Raw genomic sequence first — 22,711 nt, forward strand, 5'->3', positions numbered from 1 at the left:
AACACTGCATAATCGTATTCACAAAATGAGAAGTTTAAATGCAGTTTGAAACTTTTCTGATTTAAAAATATACAATGATTATATTATTAAACATCAGGCATGAATAACCAGATGACCAGAAAACCACCGCAAGGACATGGACGTGGTCCTCCCTCAAATCTTAATCTTTGTTAAAGTGTTAGTCGTTTGTTTAAAGAAGCGTCACAAGTATAATAATAATAATCTATGTATTTGTATAGCGCAGCATTCACTGTGCATAAGTATGCCAGTGAGTGCCAATGTGATGGATGACACCGCACATGTTGGTAACATAAAGTGTTTTATAGTTCACACAACTTAATGTCTGAACCCAATAATAATTGCTTTTATCATATAATGGGTAGGTTTCTCGGCAGGATAAAGCCAACGGATAAAAACGATATCCGTTGGGGTCATATGCGGATAGAGATGCAAATATCAAAGGTCAAGTAGGACTACTTTCACTGTTTATAAACAAACATGGCGTCGCCCTCGTCATTCGGCGATCGAGTCAGAATTAACCATCGGAAATCTGGATAAACTACAGGGATAATTGCTATCATTATCAAAAGAACAGCTAATATACTGAAAATCAGTGTCTAACTGTGACGTAGCTAAGGCAATTTATAAGTTTTGGGAACTTTGGAGATATAAATTTCAAAACAATTTTGCGAGGGCACGAGGCCTAGCCAAGCGGGATCAGTAGCCTTATTTGTGCTTGTAGACCTCTGCGGCTTGAAACCTTCTCCACAAATTAAAATAGTTGGATTTGGCCGAAATAAGTCTGAATTGTTACCTTGTTTCGATTTGACGCTGTGTGTACATCTGACTACACTTCTTAACGTTATAACAGGACAGACCGACTGTCAACAACGTCTGGCCGTGACGTCTCATAGACTAGGGTAAGAGTAGCTTCCCTTTGACAAAGGGCAGTTACTATAGCGGACAGACCGATGGAATGCCGCGAAAGGCAATAGAAAACAACTGTTGTTTTACGTATATGTTGCTTCGCCACTGTATAAGAAACAGATTTCAGTTGGAACTATATCGGCTACTGTCACTGTCCGACTGACACATCACCTACCCTGTGACGTAATAAATATTAATGTACGCATTCCAGGAAAAGTCGGAATGTTTCGGTAATGTTTGTGAGAGAGGGAAAGCGATTTTAAAGCACAGAATTAAAGAATGACATTATATGAGAAAGAGGTTATCACGCTTGTGTGTTTGGGGATGGGAAATATCCTGTATTAGGAATAAACACTATGTATTTAGCTCGCCAAGGCTCGCTAAATACAATGTTTATTCCTAATGCAGGATATTTACCATCCCCAAACACACTCGCGTGATAACCTCTATATATCTGCTACTGGTATTTGGATGAGAATGGAAATAAACTGATGAAGGAACGGGTGGATTTGGTTTAATTGCGCTTTGAACACTATTTCAGCTATACCACGGCGTGATACATCTTCTTAATGTGGGAACACAGAAAAAAGGTTAATGTTGGAACGAATTTTGATTCGAACCCACGACGAGGAGGTTCTTGCGGTTACAGTTTGTACGCTGAACTTTGAGATGTGGCATCTTAGCTTGTAAGGCACAAATAAAATATACCTGTTTCCAACTTCACTGTTAGGCCTCTTTCCTGCCCTGTGAATTGAGAATTACAGAACATTGTTTATACAGCACTGAATGATGAGTGAACTATTACTGTTACTGTTACACCTCATCTTAAATTATTAGTTAATAATGACAACAACTATGACTGCAGTTCAAAACGTGGTATAAATACTAAATCCCCAGTCACAACTGACCCTTCAGCTTAACTGTTATCACCATGACAAAATTAAAACTCATGTACAATCAAAAATATCATATAACTAGGGATAAATGTTCATACATTCTATTCTGTGTGAGATGGAGCAAACTGTCTGTTTACAAAGGGCCATAACACTTGTAGCCTTTCTTGTACACCACTAATTATATAGGAACGTGATAACTTTACTCCCCTCCTCTAAAAAATATGCTGACATTTATAACAATAACATAAAGCATTTTTCATAATTTCAAAATTAAGCTTCTTAAAAACTATAAACATATTTACTTAGTTCACTTTGATGGACCCTTCAGTTGTATCTATATCCATTGCAAGAATAGTTCAGAGCACAATTAACTCTTTTGTCCATGAGGGTTTCCGCTTCACACGGTTTGAGGAAAATACTTGGCAGCTTTCTCGTCTTCGGCTGGCGAATAAACACACATTGTCTCAGTGGTATAATCATCTGGACAAAAACCTCCAGTATGAATCCCATCATGCAAACCATACTAAACTGTAACCGTTAGAATTTCAGGCTTTGCGTTGTTTGACCGGAATTCTAATGTTAGTCGGCCCCTCGTCTGTTTTCTTCTCAACCGAAGTCTTTATCACATCCTGGCCCAGTCGTCTAAGGCGCCGCGATTCGCTGTGCAGAATTGCGTCCCTTGGGCACGCCATAAACCTATGATTGTGGGTTCGAATCCCGGTTCGCCCCGATTATGTTTCTAGGTTTGTCAGCACCATACCCGTGCCCGTGGGTTTCACCGAAGTGGTAAACGTCTGAGACCTGCATCACTTCGGGCTTTCCTCCCACATCAAGCTGACACGCCGTGATGTGACTGGAATACTGTTAAAAGCGGCGTTAAACCCAACTCACTCACTCACTCACTCACTTTATCACATCCTCACCGTTTTAGTCTATTGCAGTGGACAACTTTATGTTTCTTAGAATTCACTTTATGAATCCTGTAGACACATTCAAAGAGTATATTTTCTTTACAATATATGGTCCATCCCATGGTCGACTTAACTTACTGAGACCCTTCTTACGACTTGCTTGTTGCATCCAGACTGTATCGCCTACCTTGTAAGGGTCACCATGAACTGATTTGTGGTGTCTGGTCTTCTGTTTGTCATGAGTAATAACCGAATTCCCTCTAGTCTTCCCAAAGGCATCCTTGGTTTTGTCTGCAAAGTGTTCATCAGGTGTTGGATGATGTCAGGTTGATTTCATGGCCCATCATCAACATTGCAGAGGTAAGCTGTTTTGCCTCATGGACACTTAACCGATATGTCATCATCAGTGTGGGGAAAAAGATATCGCATTCTTTCTAATCCTCGGCTACATAGTTACTGAGCATATCCTGAATTATCCTGTTCAGCCCTTCTACTACTCCATTGGACTGTGGATGACGTGGAGTAATTCTTGGTTTCGTTATGTCTAAAATTTCGCGCATACGGGTGAATAATTTCGATTCGTATTCTCTTCTTTGATCAGTATTGACGGATTTTTCCACACCATGTCGACAAAAAAAAATCATTCCCAAAAGTATGTGCTATTGTCTCTGCATTTTTATGAGGAATCGCAAATGCTTTTTAGTGCTGAGTGAAATAATCAGACACGAAACGAATGTACTTATTTCCTCATGCTTTTGTAGGTAATGGTCCTATTATAATTATCCATGGCCACTATACCAAATGGAGCCCTTGCAGTCTGTTTACCCAGTGGTGCTTTCTGTTTCTTCGATGGATTTTTCCATGTTTGACAAAGAATATACTTCCTGCAATAATCTTCTACCTAACTGTCCATCCGTGGCCAGCAATTCTTTTGTTTGGTCTTTTCCAGTATCTTTGCAGATCCAAGTGACCACCAGTTACAGTGTTGTGTACATTCTGCAAAAACCTTTGCAAAAGACCTCTAGGAACAATCAACTTTCCTTTCTCTCCCTTGTACGACTACACATACAGCACATCATTCTTAATCTCTTGGTGATTACCACAGATGCGTAATCAATCTTGTCAAACATGACCTCTGACCTGACCTTTTCTTTCCCACCCTGCACTTGAGACAGTGGTGCTACGAGTCCAACATCTGACACATCAGTATCAAGTATGAACGACTGATCAAACCGTTGATTTTGAGTCTCCTAAATGCGAATTCCGTGCTACAGTTCCCTTTGAATTTACTGTTTTCTGTTTGGGCTTGGGTAGTGAAGCTGCAATTTCGGCAAAAATCATCACAAAACCCCGGTAGTATGATGCATCGGACGGCATGCGGTGTTGAAGGTGTTGACCATTCATGAACAAGTCTAGTTTTCTCTGGATCTGTTTCAACACTATTTTGAGACATAATGTGCCCTAGACATGAAACACATCATAAAATGACACTTTTCAGGCCTTTTTCTTAAAAAAGCTTCTTGAAGTCTAGACAAGACAGCTCTAAGACGGGTCAAGTATTCATCAATGTCCTTACATCATCAGGGTAGAGAAGGCAAACTTCCTATTGAAGTCCTGCTAACACAGCCAGCATTATTCTTTGAAATGTACCTGGAGCTCAAGTCAGCCCAAAAGGAATAACATTGAAATGGTACAAGCCATAAGGTGTTTGAAATGCTGTTTTCTCTTTATCTTGCATCGTAACTTGCCAAAGGCCTGATATTAAATCCAAGGTTGAGTAGAACTGACTGCCGGCTAAGCAATAAAATTTGTCTTGTATTTTCAGGATCAGAAAAGCATGCTTCTTCGAAATATCATGAATTATTTTTCATTTTCATTTTTCTAACCAGAACTATTGACGATGCCTGTGAACTGTATACGGAGTGATGACACCTTGTTCCAACATCTTCATAAAGTATTCCATTACTTCTGACCTATTTGATGCTGGTAAAGATATTGCAGGCTGGCGAATAGGTAGAGCATTTCCAGTGTTTGTTTGATGAGCAATTATATCTGTTTTACCCACCTCATCACGTCCCATTCAAAGTGTTCAAGTCATCTTCATTTTCTAATGGTCCCCAGTAGAACTATTATACACTGTAGGGGGGGGGGGGGGGGGGGGGGGTGCTTCTGGGGTATTTACCACACTGGAACTTCATTGCAGACACTGCTATGTGCAACAAGAATACAATTTTTTCATGAAAATCTAAAGTTTGGTTAAAAAAATACCTGTGCCCTTGGGATTTCCAAATGCTGATCCAGTATCTATTTGCCCCTCCGTCTCCGTCCCTTGGACATTTATGGAAATAATAGCTTACTATAAGATTCACTGTGGTCAATAACCACATACACTATCGGGCCCTTTTAACTCCTTCTTTCAGCTGACAGATGACCCTTTACCTAAGCACCATCTAGTTTACATTTGACATATTTGGTCCATCAAAGCACATGTATTGCTTATGTCCATATCTCCCACATTTAGGCATTGTGGCAATTTCCTCTCTGGGCACTCACATTTCCTATGTCCATCTTTGTGACAATTCCAACAGTCATTATTTGATTCGAGCTCTTTTCACTGGCTTGCCTGATAATCTTCACTTCTACCTGTACACATTCTCATCACTTGTTTCAACATACTTGTAAGCTCATCAATATCAGAATTCCAGCCACTTATTGCTGCAGCAACGTTTCTCCTGATTTTAGGAACCACATCTTTCTCGATTGCTCGTCATTCTAAGGTCATTTGAAAAGCATGATCAAATTGGCTCAGGTTTTGAAATGACGAATCTTAAATTCCATCCAATGTTTAGACACCGAAAAAACTTATCCATTGTAAGTTCATTTCTCACTTGACTTCCTACCTTAGGATATGATTTTCCAAGGCAAACGTTTCAATGCATTTGCAATTTCCTGAAGTGATTCTCCATCAAATTGTTTCCTTATCAAGAATTCAGCTTGAAGCATTTCGGGTATAGAGTGCACAGATAAACATTTCTTCAAACACTGTTTTAAAGTATTCCAGTCATTCATTTCTGTAGTATCCAAATCACTGAAAACTCTCAATGACTGCCATGTGAGTCTAAGTCTCAAAACCTATACCTTAATTTCGTCATTCCATCCATTAATGCACCACATGCCTCAAATCCTTAGATCCAATCGTTCCATGAATCTGTTCCATCAAACGGTTCTGCCATGATGAGCGGTCGTTTCACTTCCACATTTTCCCCTCCTCTTCTATATATTGGCTCCATTTCTTCTGCCATCGCCCTGTCATAAAATATACTCACCGCCAAAAGAACCTTACTCACCGAACCATAGAAACATATCAAGAAGTATGTACGTAAAGAAGAGATGTTTCCAAAGTGTACCAGTTAATGACAAAACTAACAATCACTCAAGTGTAACCACAGTGTCTTTATTCTTATCACGATATGCTGCACGTGATTTCCAAACTTTACACACTAATCCTGCACGGGACAAACGATGCATGTGGTTTATGACGTCACATATGATGCGTTCATAAGCGTCGATGTTTCACACAAGAAACCAGTATGTTCATTTGTGCGTCGAACCAATCTGATATATCTTGAATGTGAGTACATCTTCATATGTTAACCAACATTTATGGTATTCTCTTTTCTTTTGTCGATGAGTATATATTCACACAATATCTGTGAAATAACGTAGATCCCACCGCTGCCACCAAATGTTACACCGCGTCTTAAATTATTAGTAAATAATGACAACAACGATGACAGATGCACGTGAAAGGCACAAATAAAATATACCTGCTTCTGACGGCTGGATTAGGCTTCCTCTCCCATGCCCTGTGAATTGAGAATTACAGAACATGGTTTATATAGCACTGACTGATGAGTGAACTATAACCACTGTTACACCTCGTCTTAAATTACTTGTTAATAATGACAACAATGATGACTGCAGTTCAAAACATGGTATCTTTACTAAATCCTTAGTCGCAACTGACCCTTCAGCCTAACTGACATTAGCATGACGCGTACATGATATCACAATCAAAAAGAGCATATATACATACCGTAACTGAGGATACATGATCATTCATTCTACAATGTGTGAATTTGAACAAAATGTCTATTTATATAACTCTAGTAGCCCTTCTTAAATACGACAAATAATATCGTAAACTCATAACACCACCTTAGTCATTATAGGTACGTTTTAAAGAGGGGACAAGATATTTTGCACGTGAGATGTTGGTACGGACAGAAGAGGGATTTAACCAGCAGCACCTGCCATGTGGGTACAGACATAGCATGTTGGTTCAGGGTTTAACTGTGTACATGGAGACATGGCGTGACCACCAGGCCACCCGTGATACCTCTATTAATGAACAGATGCATATGGGAAGCACAAATAAAGTATACCATCCTCTGACAGATTTGTTGGTGGAAAAATCTTTTTGATTGCACTGTGACTTGATCACTATATAATATGTTTTATATAGCACTGGTGTGAATGTTGAGTGAACAACCCGTTGGTATATGTCTTGTTGGCACGAATAGAAGAGGGTACTTAACTCTTAGTACTTGCCATGTTTGGTACATATCTAAGTGAGTACTTAACCATCAGCACTTGCCATGTTTGGTACATGTAAAAGTGGGGATTTAACCATCAGCACTTGCCATGTTTGGTACATATCTAAGTGAGTATAGTAAACTGTGGTTATAACGAACTCAAAGGGACCACTAATTTTAGTTCGTAATAACCGTAGTTTGTTATAAGCATATATACATCATATATACAACATATGGCCGGGACTAAAAAATATGTTCGTTATATCGGTAAGTTCGTTATAAGGGTGTTCGTTATAAACGTAGTTTACTGTACTTAACCATCAGCACTTGCCATGTTTAGTACGGATCTAAGTGAGTACGTAACCATCCGTACTGCCATGTTTGGTACATATCTAAGTGAGTTCTTAACCATCAGCACTTGCCATGTTTGGTACAAACATTTGCGAAAATATATCATAAGCAGCTACAAAGCCGTGAATGGAAAGCCAAAGGTAGCAGCAGTATAGCGTATGAAACATGGTCAAACACCAAATAATGGCATAAAATGGATTAGTAATGTATTTATTACATTCAATACTTTGATACTTACGGTAACATACTTACCAAGCAGGATAAGAAAAACACATAAAGATAGCAAGTCCATAGCCAGTTGACAAGTACGTCTTGAAGGTGGTCCTGTGTGAAGGCACCGTACGGACATGTATTATGCGTTGTGGGATTGAATAGAAAGGTATAAAAAGTTCTTTCCTTGTCTTCTAGAACACACCAAATCATCTATATTTCAGTTAATGGCGTTTTGCTATTGTTTGTGATACTGAGTTGTCTTATCAATGTCCGAAGGCGACCCCAACATTGACTATTGACCACTCCATAAGGAGATATTGTGGTTGGTCTCCGATATGTGATTGGACCTTCAACATTGACGTGATGGGGGTGACATTAGGCCAGACAGTGTGTCCATTTTGCTTAAAAAATTAGATACTCTCTTTGTAATGTTAGATTTGCGGCTCCCTCTATCATGCAGGGCTACAGTCCAGCGTGATGTCAGATGCGTCTCCATCTGTCTAACTCTACCAGGGAGCCATGATTAGTTCCTGGCTCTATCTAGCCACTGGGGTGTTGATCTGAGATGTGTGTTCATTGCTCCATGTATCATGTAAGGCTACAGTCGATTTGATGGTGATGTGTGTTTATGGCTCCATCTATCATGTAGGGCTACAGTCGATGTGATGGTGATGTGTGTTTATGGCTCCGTCTATCATGTAGGGCTACAGTCGATGTGATGGTGATCTGTGTTTATGGCTCCGTCTATCATGTAGGGCTACAGTCGATGTGATGGTGATGTGTGTTTATGGCTCCGTCTATCATGTAGGGCTACAGTCGATGTGATGGTGATGTGTGTTTATGGCTCCGTCTATCATGTAGGGCTACAGTCGATGTGATGGTGATGTGTGTTTATGGCTCCGTCTATCATGTAGGGCTACAGTCGATGTGATGGTGATCTGTGTTTATGGCTCCGTCTATCCTGTAGGGCTACAGTCGTTGTGATGGTGATGTGTGTTCATGGCTCCATCTATCTTGTAGGGTTACAGTCGATGTGATGATGGTGTGTGTGCATGGCTGTCTATCTTGTAGGGCTACAGTCGATGTGATGGTTATTTGCGTTCATGGCTCCGTCTATCATGTAGGGCTACAGTCGATGTGATGGTGGTTTGTGTTTATGGCTTCCTCTATCTTGTAGGGCTACAGTCGATGTGATGGTGGTGTGTTCAAGGTTCCATCTATCATGTAGGGCTACAGTCGATGTGATGGTGGTGTGTGTTCAAGGCTCCGTCTATCATGTAGGGCTCCAGTCGAAGCGATGGTGATGTGCGTTCATGGCTCTATCCATCTTGAAGGCCTACTGCCCACGTGATGTGAGATATGTGCCCATGGCGCCATCTGTACATGTGATGTGAGATACATGTTCATGAGCAGGTATATTGTCGTGGAGTTAGAGCACCAAACTGTCACTTACTCATGCCCACTGGGACCACGAATAGGTCTGGTCATCAATTCTGTGTTTACGAGTTGGTGCCAATACTCCTATATTATTGTTATCGACATCGTAGAATATAACTTGCAACAACCCAAATGGCGAATTGTGCTCATGACAAGTTTTTCACTCTCAATTCTACAGTACAAACTGTAAAGACTGTGCACAACCATTTAGAGATGGGGATGTGGGGAACAGGGTCTGAATCCCAGTGAAGCATATACCATGCATACCTCATTGACTTACAATGTGTTCTTTCGAGACACATGGGTAGTCGTGTTTGCTGTTCTTGATTCTCTACAAACTGCGAGTGAATGTTGTTTTAAGTCACCACCAGCAGCAAGGGTGTAACGATTGATCGAAGCATTGATTCATTGTAATTGTCCATGGCCCGATGGCACTTAATCGCTGACAAGCTAAACTATCAAAAATATATAGTGAACAAAGATACCCCAAAAGAAAATCTTAAAACTGAAACCTGATTTCGTATTACCACCATATAATTTAACATATTTAAATATTGTCCTTGTTCAATTTTAAACAAAGATAAGTGAACAGAAGCTTGTTTGCCAGGGTGCAAACGGAGGGGCGGGCTTGTGCGATTAAGCGTGTAATTTTTGGAGGACATATCCTCCAGGACGATATATGGAGCTTCTAAATATAGAGGTTCTGCCTCCGCTGCACTTTGAAATAATTCGCAGCCTTTGAAATTGACAGACAAGACTAAAGAGCAAATGAACCTTATTTAAGAGCCACTTTCGCTGTTTTGAATACGATATTTGCTTTGACGATGTTACGATCTGTCCAATTCTGCAATTTTGAATATACCCATGAGACTTACAGTTCAAGATCGATATGTTGATGATTGATTTTATTAATCGATGTAATACAAATACAAAATGTATTATTGTATAGGAAACTGTAGGTTCTGTTGTGGAAACAAACAATGGTTGTGAGATAAGAAGACTTTAACGGACTATAGATAAAAAATACAGATATGTTACCTTGGCGGTGCTGTCGCACTGAGAGATCCTGGGTCAGCATCGATCAGTGACGTTTCTCATTTCATAACCAGCCTAATTACTAATGAAATTGTCCAAGAATAGTGGAATGCATTACCGACAAAAAATAATAACTAATGATTTGAAGGTAGCTATCGTTGTGGTGTACATTTACAAAACCGTTGCGTTGCATCTGAACGCAACATCTTATCACAATAAAATTTCACATCATGCATCAACAGCACGCCCCAGAAAGGGGAAGCTCACGGTTACAAATGCAATTGAGTTAAGCACACGCTTAAAAGTGCTTCGGAGACAGCAGCTCAATGAACAGACAAAATGGGGAACTGTGGATTCGACAGAGCTAGAGCGGGGTGTGGGTCGTCAGTATCACAAGTTGCCCGAATGTTTGGCAAAACGAAAAGTGTAATATCTCTGTGGGACAAGCACCGTCAAACGGGTGGGGTTGCAATAAGACCTGGGCGTGTCAGACCTAAAAAACGACACCCTGACCAAATATGTTTTTGTATCTATTCTAAATTTACAAACCCATGCCAACAAAAAGAGAAAATGTCGAACACACATCTCAGATCAACACCCCAGTGGCTAGATAGAGCCAGGAACTAAACATGGCTCCCTGGTAGAGTTAGACAGATGGAGACGCATCTGACATCACGCTGGACTGTAGCCCTGCATGATAGAGGGAGCCGCAAATCTAACATTACAAAGAGAGTATCTAATTTTTTAAGCAAAATGGACACACTGTCTGGCCTAATGTCACCCCCATCACGTCAATGTTGAAGGTCCAATCACATATCGGAGACCAACCACAATATCTCCTTATGGAGTGGTCAATAGTCAATGTTGGGGTCGCCTTCGGACATTGATAAGACAACTCAGTATCACAAACAATAGCACAACGCCATTAACTGAAATATAGATGATTTGGTGTGTTCTAGAAGACAAGGAAAGAACTTTTTATACCTTTCTATTCAATCCCACAACGCATAATACATGTCCGTACGGTGCCTTCACACAGGACCACCTTCAAGACGTACTTGTCAACTGGCTATGGACTTGCTATCTTTATGTGTTTTTCTTATCCTGCTTGGTAAGTATGTTACCGTAAGTATCAAAGTATTGAATGTAATAAATACATTACTAATCCATTTTATGCCATTATTTGGTGTTTGACCATGTTTCATACGCTATACTGCTGCTACCTTTGGCTTTCCATTCACGGCTTTGACGATAACAATAATATAGGAGTATTGGCACCAACTCGTAAACACAGAATTGATGACCAGACCTATTCGTGGTCCCAGTGGGCATGAGTAAGTGACAGTTTGATGCTCTAACTCCACGACAATATACCTGCTCATGAACATGTATCTCACATCACATGTACAGATGGCGCCATAGGCACATATCTCACATCACGTGGGCAGTAGGCCTTCAAGATGGATAGAGCCATGAACGCACATCACCATCGCTTCGACTGTAGCCCTACATGATAGATGGAACCTTGAACACACCACCATCACATCGACTGTAGCCCTACAAGATAGAGGAAGCCATAAACACAAACCACCATCACATCGACTGTAGCCCTACATGATAGACGGAGCCATGAACGCACATCACCATCACATCGACTGTAGCCCTACAAGATAGACAGCCATGCACACACACCATCATCACATCGACTGTAGCCCTACAAGATAGATGGAGCCATGAACACACATCACCATCACAACGACTGCAGGGAGTTGTAGGAAGTTCCATCTTATATAATCCATCTTGCTGATTAGTCTCAACTTCACTGATGGCGCCTTCTTTCTTGAAAGGCTACAGTCCGTTTTGTGATGTGAGATGAGTGTTCATGCCTCCCGTTATCTTATATGGCAGCTGAACATGTTGTTTGTGGCTCCATCTTTCTTACATTGATACTGTCTTTTCGGTGATTCGAGATGCGTGTTCATGGTTCATTGTCTGGTAGGGCTACTGTCCCTGTAATGCCGCGAGGTATGTGTTCATGGCTCCATCTGGCTTGTCGGGCTTCTGTCCATATCGTGACGTGAGACGTGAGAATTTAAGGACTTAGTATCTTCTACGAAGGACTTACTATCTCCTACGTATGACTTACAATCGCCTACATAGGAGATACTAAGTCCTACGTAGAAGATAGTAAGTCCTACGTAGAAGATACTAAGTCCTTAAATGGTACCCAATCCCTTCAGCTGAATTAAAATTCACAAATATTCTATGTTTAAAAACTACCCTCTCATGGGGACAATAGTTTTCCGCTTTTCCAAGCCCCTTTGAGGGCACAGCCACAAACAATCTCAGTAAATAGACACTTCCATAAACAATAGTTGTGTACATCAAAATTGATCAATTAATTATATTTCTTTAAAAAAAACTACGATCAAATGAGACCTCATCCTTTATGGATGAAACCTTGAAATAGTTATCCCTTGTGATGGAAAAATCATCACAGTCAAGCAGAATATTCTTGACCGTGATTCTTTCATCACAAGGGATACAAAACGTAGGATCTTCATCTTTCAATAAATATTCATTTGTACATCGGATGTGGCATCGTCGAATAATGACCTCTTGAAATCTGGACAGACTGACCCAAGTAGGTGTAACCGATAGTTGGGTAAATATCACATAACATATAGATATCTACTTGGGTGTCCCATTTGTTTTGCATAAGATCACGGATGTAAGATCTAATCATGGGTTAATAATCACTGTGATTAGAAGCGGTGTCACAGATTTGTTGAGCGCTGCCTTTACAGCAGCATCGGCAATTTGGTTACCAATGATTCCAACATGACAGGGTAAACAACAAAAGACGTTGTCATGTTGGCCAGTAGCAAGATAATAAAATAATTCAACCACCTTTTAGTAAAATTTATATTTTAATAGCCTGAAGGCACGAAAAGGAATCTGAGAAAAATATGAATTGTTTATGTTTGGAATGGTTATTGATGATATAGTTTAGAACTGTTAAAATCGTTTGCCTCTGCTGTGAATATTGGCTGTTATCTGGTAATACTGTTCAGGACCAATGGCGGTAGCACTAGCAACTGCGCCACCATCGTTGGATACATCTGTAAATATCGATTAATAAGTGTCATAGGTTTTTAGTAATTGATTGTATTCTTGTTTATAAATAAGTGGGTTTGTGTCTGATTCCTTTAAGTTTAGTCTACAGGTTCACATTTGGCCTAACCATTTGCCAAGGAAGTGATGACAAAAGTTGGATGGGAGCTAGATCTTGAAGGTTAATTTTAGCAGCAGAAATAGCAGATTTGATTCTGATTCCAAAAGAACAAAAGATGATTTCTCATTGTAAATATACATGTAGAGAGGAATAAATAGTAACACATGGTCATCGAGTGGAGATGGAGAAGAGAGAGAAGCAATTAAAAACTGGATTTTACTGATTAGAATATAATTTGGTGATGTATTGTGAGGATAATTGTGTTTAAGGGATGGCTCATCGGCCTCCACATACAACCTATGAATAGGAGAAGTTCGAAAGGCTCCAAGGCAAAGCCTCGGGCCTTGATGATAAATAATATCTTGTTTCTATGTTGTTGTTTTTAATATCTATGTTCCACCATAGACGACGGAGCTGTAATCAGGTTTTGAACGGATCAGTGATGTGTATAAGTGTAAAAGGGTTGTCTGATCCCCTCCCCACTTTTAATTAGATACAACTTTCAACAAATCGAGGGGATTCAGTCATTTACATGTAGCTTTAAGGTATTTAATGTGGGTTAAGAATGTTAAATGGGTATCAAAAGTAAGTCCATGAACTTGGCCTCCTTTACAACTTTGATAGGGGTGCCATTCAAAAATAGTTCAGAGTCCTTATGCGGCTTGCAGTTTTCGAAGAAGTGTATAAAATTCGCGTTTTATTTAGAGAATTTATAGCCGTTGTCAAGAAAGAATATGTGAATTTTATTGAGACAGATTTGTAACTGCCTCTCTATTGTATGCATATTTCTACCACAACAAGAAATATTAAAACTATCCACGAAGACTGATTCATCCATTGAATCACTTCAAACATTTGAAAGACTATTTATTTAAATTCTAAATAATGTGCAAGACAAAATACTGCCTTGTTGGACACCCTGATCCTGATTAAAATTAGCAGACAGAGTTGAACCAACTCGGTTGGTTGGTTGGTTTGTTTGTTGTATAACGCCGCACTCAGCAATATTCCAGCTATATGACGGCGGTCTGTAAATAATAGAGTCTGGACCAGACAATCCAGTGATTGATGTCATGAGCATCGATCCATGCAATTGGGATCGATGACATGCATCAACCAAGTCAGCGAGCCTGACCACCTGATCCCGTTAGTCGCCTTTTACGACAAGCATAGTCGCCTTTTACTGCAAGCATGGGTTGCTGAAGACCTATTCTACCCCCGATTCTTCAAGGGTCTGAACCCACTCGGACTTGAAATTACCTGTCTGTCAAAATTTGTGATACAAAATGAGGTAAACGACCCCTCAGGCCAAAATAATGTAAATTCTTCAAAATGCCATGCTTCAAGGTTGTATGTATGCTTTATCAAGATCAAAGAAAATTGATATATAAGTGTTGTTTATTTACTATAGCCTTTTTAACAAAGGATTCTAATCGTACTAAATGGTCAATAGTACTTCTATGTATCAGGAAACCACATTGGATATTTGTAATAAGATTTCCAGATACTTAATTAATCTATTGTTACCCTTCGTTTCATGGTTTTGCAAAAAACAACTGGTTAAATATAGTGCGGTAATTTCCGGGATCTGTATGATCCCGGCCAAGTTTTGGTATGGGGACTACAATGGCATTATGCCACGAAGGAGGAGCATTCCCCGAAGTCTATAAGTGGTCAAATATATCTAAACGTGTGTCAAAACATGATTAAGGCAAATACGCCAATACCTGCCAGTGGATATGATCATCACCTTCTGCAGTACCATGACCATGCTCAAGAGCGGTATGTAGCTCATGCAATGATGATACTTCAAAGTCACTTTTTATCATTTCCTGCTGTTTCTGATATCTTTGAAACACAGGGACATAATTTGATGATGAACAATTTGTGGCAAGAGTGTCACCAAAGTCAGATTTTTCTGTTATTAATGTGTCACCATCTTTTAGTATTTACAGAAGATATTGAACATTTGCCTTTTATTTATTTAACCATGTTCCACACCTTGGACGTTGGTGTGCGTGAATTGATTTTGGAGACAATCGTACGTGATTGCCGTTATTTTGCTTATAAGCACATCAAGCCTTGTCACTGGTAATTTCAACGTCATTCAAATTGTAAACTGTAGGATGTCGGCAGAAATGTTTTTTTCAGCTTTCTATCTACACTTTCTTGCTTGTTTGCAGGATTTGCAGAGGTTTTAGGAAATGTATGATCAGCAATGTCATTTAGCTGAGCTGAAAACAACTGGATGGGATCGGGTACATTTCTGAAATTATCAGGGGGTTTTAAGCACATAGTATTTCATACAAGGACCAATCGACCTCAGTACAATTTCACCGTAATGAAGATGGGTCATCATACAGTTGTACAGCTGTTGGGACATTAGGGAAGTGATCACTTCCACGAAGGTCGTCATGTACAGACCATTCAAATTAGTTGTAAATATCTGAATCTGTGAGGAACAGGTCAAGGGCAGAATAAGTTCCAGTGGCAGGATGGAAATAGGTGCTTGCATCATCATTAAAGACACATAAATTATTATCAGAAATAAATCTTCAGTGACGTTCCCCTTATTGTTTGTACTTGCACTTCCCCATAGAGGGTTATGCCCATTTAAATCGCCTATGATGAAGCAGGAGTTGATCATAGAGATTCTGAAGATCCGATTGTCAAAGAGCAGGTAAAGGTTGGATATACAAAGAGCACAGAATAAATGCAGTGTGGATGTGCGTCGGATAGCAACAGCTTGAAGATTAGTATTTAAATTAACAACACTATGAATGATGCCCTGCCTGACTGAAACAGTAAAGCCTCCGGTCGCTTTATGTCCTGGAGGAGAAAATGAATGATGATAGTTGTACTGCCTTAGGTCAATGTGTGTTTTTTTAGTCTCTTGGGGAAATATTGCTGACGTCTTATTATCTTGCATTTACAAATGTAACTCGTTAAAATTTGTTCTGACACCTCTGTAATTCCACTGAATTAAGTGATTTGTGTCACTAAATTAGGTGGAGTAACAGGGGATCGTCAGTTTGATTTTAGGAATTTCAGCACAATTTGATACTATAGATTTTGAGGGTGTTTCTGTTTCTGTTTCTGTTCCTGTTTATGCTATTGCGGTTGGTGTCGGAGGTGTCACTTTGTTTTCAATATCAGAAACTTGCTTTGATGTGTCTCCTATTGCACATGACATATCTGTCTGACATCTTTACTGAGGCTGTTTCAACTGTTTTAGCTGTTTAAACTACAGAAGCATTCGAATGCCCTGTCGTGTTTGCAGATGCAGCTATTTTTGCCTGTTTCCTGGCATCGGTATAGCTGTTCCTTTGCTCACATATATTTGTTTGCACAATGGACTGAAACTTACATTCACTGCAGTCAGCTGAAGATGACATACGTTCCCCTTGACACTTTGAGCATTTCAATGGCTGAGTACAGGTCTTACCGTCATGATCAATTTCACCACATCTGAAGCAAGTAGCCTTACTGTTACACGAATTCTGCCCATGTCCCAAATTACTGACATTTGAAACAACGAGAAGGTTCTGGGATGTATAGGTCCACAGGCATGGAGAAACAACCAACTTTAATGGAACTTGGTAGAGGAGTTGCATCAAATGTCAACAGATACATGTTTAAGGGAAGCGTACTTCCATCTTTGCGACATGTTAATCGTTTGGCTTAAATCACACCTTGACTGTGAAGTTTCTTCAATGCTTTCATCAGCTAGACTGTGATCATGGTCATGGATTAGGCCTTAGCTGAAATTAAGGGTTTTGTGTGCAGAACAACCCTTGAATTCACCAAGAGAAACGGTGAATACAAAACTTGAGTACGGTCACCCTTAGCTACAATGACAAGGAACCGAAGCCATGTATCCCTGTCGGATTACAATAACCTGCTCTCTGTTCCATTATTATTTGAATCGAGGTCAGATTCTGAGAGTTGCTGTTTTGCTTTATTGGGATTTTTTCCCCATGGTTGTATATATTATGGTTCAGCAAACCTGTGCCCTGCCAACCAAATAGCGCCAACAAGGGTGATGCCTGGTTTTAGTGGTAGTCCAGCAAACTAACACCATGGGGTTACAGGGTATTCCAGCAGAACAATAGAATCCACCAGATTGGACCATGAGCCACCGACTTCTGGGCATATGAGTCTGGCAAACAAATTATTTTTAGCCTTTTGAAATATTTGGCCAACACAATAATGACGCACAGGATTTGGCATGATCAGCCGATTGATAGGACAGGGTCCATACTACCACCCGTCTAGGCAAAGGTAGGGTCAAAATGGTGTGTGGGACTAAGGAACACTTTTGCCGTCTCCGGCGTCCTCAACTTCCCGACTCAACCTTCTTCTGCCGACAAAGGGACGCAACCCACTGCAAACAGGTTGCCCAATTCGGTCGCCTTTTACGACCAGCATTGGGGTGCCTGGGACACATTCCACACGGGGTCTAACTACGTAGGATGTATAATACACCCTTAACAGTTTACACGTTTTAATATATTACTGTCCGTGCTTAAGGGCTACATTTGAACACACACAAACAAACAAGCAGAATTATGAATAAATTGTTACCGCACTGTCTCCAATTGAAGCAACACCAACAACCATCCATGCGGTGTTGTGTGGCAGTGTATATTGTAACTGTATTTCTTATGATAGTTAGTGGCAATTTGACATAGATGCTGTGTAATGTTATGTTGTGGTAGTGACCTTGATATAGAGTGACCTCCCTTATTTTTTTATATTCAGCCCTCCCAGCTCTTGACACCTTCGTTAACCTACCGGTATCAGGAGGAGCTAGCTTGTTAACAATTGTCACAACTTCTGGGAATGGCTATCGAGTAAGGTTAGTTGTACCTATATACGTGCGGGACGAGGGCGACTGGAGGCCTTTCTTCTACGACTTGCTTTGTGGCTATCCCCTTGCCCAGTGCAGACGGAATACACTGATTCCTGAATCCTGATTACGTGCCTCATCCTTGATAATCTACTGTGGCAAAAACTGGACATTCGTGAGTGCACTTACTTTTGATAATAGGGCCTGATATATATATTGCTGCAGCCACATATACTCTTAAAAAGCAAACGCAATACGGATATTTTTGGCCATAAATGCAAAATTAGCAGACCAAGAGGTGCAAAATGAAGAGGTTTAATGTATTATAGTGTCAGTGTCAGTGACAAATTTCTCGGGGCAAAATGATCACAACAAGGACATGCAAACCATTAGTCGGGAAACACGTACGATTCTGAAAAACGCACCCAGTGCATTGACAAAAGGGCCATGGAGCTGTACGTACTGCACGTGCAGCAGCACTATGAACGCTATTGGTTGCTATCGGTTTTGGTTGCCTGGCATATGCGTCAATCGAACAGTGACAGCTCAACAACATGCCAAGATTAACAGAGGTGCAAAGAAACAACGTCATAGGCCGTTTGTAGTCAGGGGAATCCCGATCAGCTGTAGTCAGGGTTTTCAATGTCGCGCCCAGCGCCATCAGAAGGCTATTGGGTCGGTTTTAATAGCATGGGTCAACATGTGATTGGCCAAGGTCGGGACGACCGAGAGTAACCACCCCCGCCCATGATAGCTACATCCGACTGCGCAACTACGTGAAAGGAACACCGACCAGAACGTACCAAACCGTTTAAAAGCAACAGGTCTACGAGCAAGACGTCCTGTTCGACAATTGAGTCGACAACATCATCAACAACGACTGCATTGGTGTCGACAACACAGGGTATGGTCTCAACTGCGATGGAGAGATGTCTAGCTCAGCAACGAATCAAGATTCTCCACAGTCGAGGGGACGGAAGAACACGGGTCAACAGACGACGGGGAGAACGTTACGCCGGGTACTGCGTACAGGAAGTGAACAGGTTTGATGGGGGTAGTGTTATAATGTGGGCGGATATTTCTCTTCATGGCAGAACAGGTCTGGTCCATATCCAGGGCAATCTTACCGCACAACGATACATCAACGAAATTCTCCTACCACACGTCCTCCCAATTGCAGCCAACGGCAATGGTGTATTCCAGCAGGACAACGCTCGACCGCATACAGCACGGATCACAAGAGCCTGTGTCCACAACAACAACGTTTAAGTTCTCCCCTGGCCCTCCAGATCCCCGGATTTGAACCCGATAGAGCACCTGTAGGATAATTTGGTAGAGGGCTACGCCGACGTCAACCACAACCCCAGACGTTGCAGCAGTTGGCATTTGCGTTGCAGGCCAAGTGGGCTACCATTCCCCAGGATGTGATTCGCATACTCGTCTCTTCCATGGGCAGGAGATGTCAGGCCGTTTTCGATTTCAACGGGGGACATACGCTAACCTTTTCCTATGTATCGATAACTGAGATGACTACAATCACCAAGTGTTCTCTCCATAATATTCTGCCTCAATACCTCGTACGGTTCCTCGTATACATGTATTTTCCTACCTCACACAAATCTGGCTTTGCGTTTCTTTTTTTAAAGAGTATATTTCGACCCATTGTATTGATGTATGACTGCAAACGTAATCCCGTGTATTTCAATATAATGTGTTCAGTATAATTGTTTATTGATTTTGTTAGGATCCAGCTAATATGACAGTGGCCTGTAATTAAGTCTGGAGTCTGGACAATGGAATCCAGTGATTGACATCATGAGCATGGATCAACGTAATTGGGATATGATGACATGTACCAACCAAGTCTGCGAGCCTAGCCACTCGCTGCCATTAGTCGCCTCCTACGACAACCATAGTCGCCTTTTTTGGCAAGCACAATCAAAGACCAGTAATTCCCCAACGACTTATGCTAATTAGTGGCTCACATGGGGAAGACTACTTTACTTGAATAGAAAACGTCGACGCCAGAGCACCACCGACATCGACCATTCGTCGAAACAGATTCCATTGGGCCTAAAGGCAAACTGGGTAGATTTGTGTAAATGTTCACAAGAAGTAAACCAATTGGCGATGAACCGTGGTAACTTAAGATCGATGTGTTGTTGATAGGGCTTATTGATCAATGCAATACAAATATAACATGTCTGATTGTGTAGGAAAGTGTAGGTTCTCTTGTGGAAACAAACATTGATTGTATGACAAGAAGTGTTTCACGGGCTGTAGAACGTATAAGTGTATGTTACCTTAGGGGTGTTGTCGCACTGAGAAATACTGGGTCAACATCGATCAGTGACGTTTCTCATTTCATAATCTTGGTTTGGTTGGTTTGTTGTTTAACGCCGCACTCAGCATTATTCCAGCTATAGGACGGCGGTCCGTAAATAATTGAGTCTGGACCAGACAATCCAGTGATTGATATCATGAGCATAAATCCATGCAATTGGGATTTATGACATGCATCAACCAAGTCAGCGAGCCTTACCACCTGATCCCGTTAGTCGCCTCTTACGACAAGCATAGTCGCCTTTTATGGCAAGCATGGGTTGCTGAAGACCTATGTACCCGGAACTTCACGGGTCTCCGAGAATAATCATAAATGGAATAGTCGTTGGCAAAGAAGAACTGCATTTGTTTTCAAAATATTTTGTAGAAAACATAATAGCACGCAAGTTATTAACATGCCAATGTGTCATAGTTACAGACATATATATGTGAAGAACATTTCACTCACTCACTCTTTGTCACAGGAGACCCCGGTCGGGCGTGGTTAAAGCGGGTTGGTTGTCTACCAGGGACCACTGCTCAGTCACGATGTATTTGGTTTGGAGTATTTCTGATCTATTTTGCCAAATAATCTCTTCAGGTTTATTTGCTATACAGCTAAGGCATAGTTGACTTTTCCTCTGTAATCATGATTACGTGTATTTTGAAATCCCCTTGTTCTATTGTTTCAAATTCATAATCCATCAGTTCAGTAAAGTTCAACATCTGTATTATGACTTATAATTCTTAATTTCCATAACTGACCTATGAAGAAGAAAGCGACAAAACCCTTTACATAATTATGAAACCTTTTGAAATCTTTAGTAAGGCCTTGGGTGTTGCACCCCTCTTGAAATAATTATAGTCTTGTTGCAAGTAAAGAAATGACATGATAGGCATTTTTATGATAAATCGTGTTTTATTCTAATTAAAGTGAAAGACATGTACTCCTGTCACAGTTTGGTAACTGAATACTTTGATTACATAAACGAGGGCTAAAACTTGACTCATATCATACAATCCCGACTGAACAGAAGTAATATCGTTTACTCTCAAACAAGCTAATTCAAATTTGAGATTCATATGTGATTCTATAGAAATACGAACTATAAGTGCTGAAAGGATGGTAAATGATCGATTCATATAATTATTCTGATGCAAAAAAAAATCAATTCAATGCCAAAATTAAGATATATGTTAAATAAGACATTTAAAACTTTATACTATAGTATATACCATTTTCACAAGTCTTCACCTTGAATGTGCTTGTCAGGCATGGGATGGTTGCTCATTAGAAAAATTAAAGGAAAGACTGGAAAACAGAGGTGAGGTGAGGTGAAATGGGGTTTAACGTCGCGTCCAAGATTATTGCACTTATATAGCGACGTGCATGTACGTGTGTGTGTTTGTGTGGCTGCTTGTACTTGTCCGGACTGATGCCGATTTACAGTGCTAGCTTACTGAGATACCATGCCGCAGTTTAACATGAATACCCCACTCAGACACAGTATACTGACTCCAAGCCGACCAGTCCTTGTTTTAGCCCCTTAATGCCGAGCGCCAGACAGGGTAACAACAAGTACCATCTTTTGGTATGACGCGGTCGGGGATCGAACCCCGGACCTTCCGCTCTCCGGGCGAACGCTCTTTCACTAGACCACGGAGGCGGTCTACTGGAAAACAGAGGTAGCTCGTATAGTTACCGGGTTAATGAATATTTTCCCAGAGATGCTCTCTATTTTGAAACTGGTTTGAATACACCTGCAGAAAGAAGAAACTATCGCAATAAATTAACAATGATGTAACTCCTTCCAACTTGTGAGAACTTTTACCAAATACAGTTGATGCAATATCTGCGTTAAGTTAAGTTAATATAAAACGTCAATGCAAGAATAACCAGTGTTAATTATCCGCCGAAACAGATTCCATTGGACGTAAAG

The sequence above is a fragment of the Haliotis rufescens genome, unplaced genomic scaffold (assembly GCF_023055435.1).
Source record: "Haliotis rufescens isolate VD_foot unplaced genomic scaffold, xgHalRufe1.0.p SCAF_19, whole genome shotgun sequence".
Taxonomy (NCBI): domain Eukaryota; kingdom Metazoa; phylum Mollusca; class Gastropoda; order Lepetellida; family Haliotidae; genus Haliotis; species Haliotis rufescens.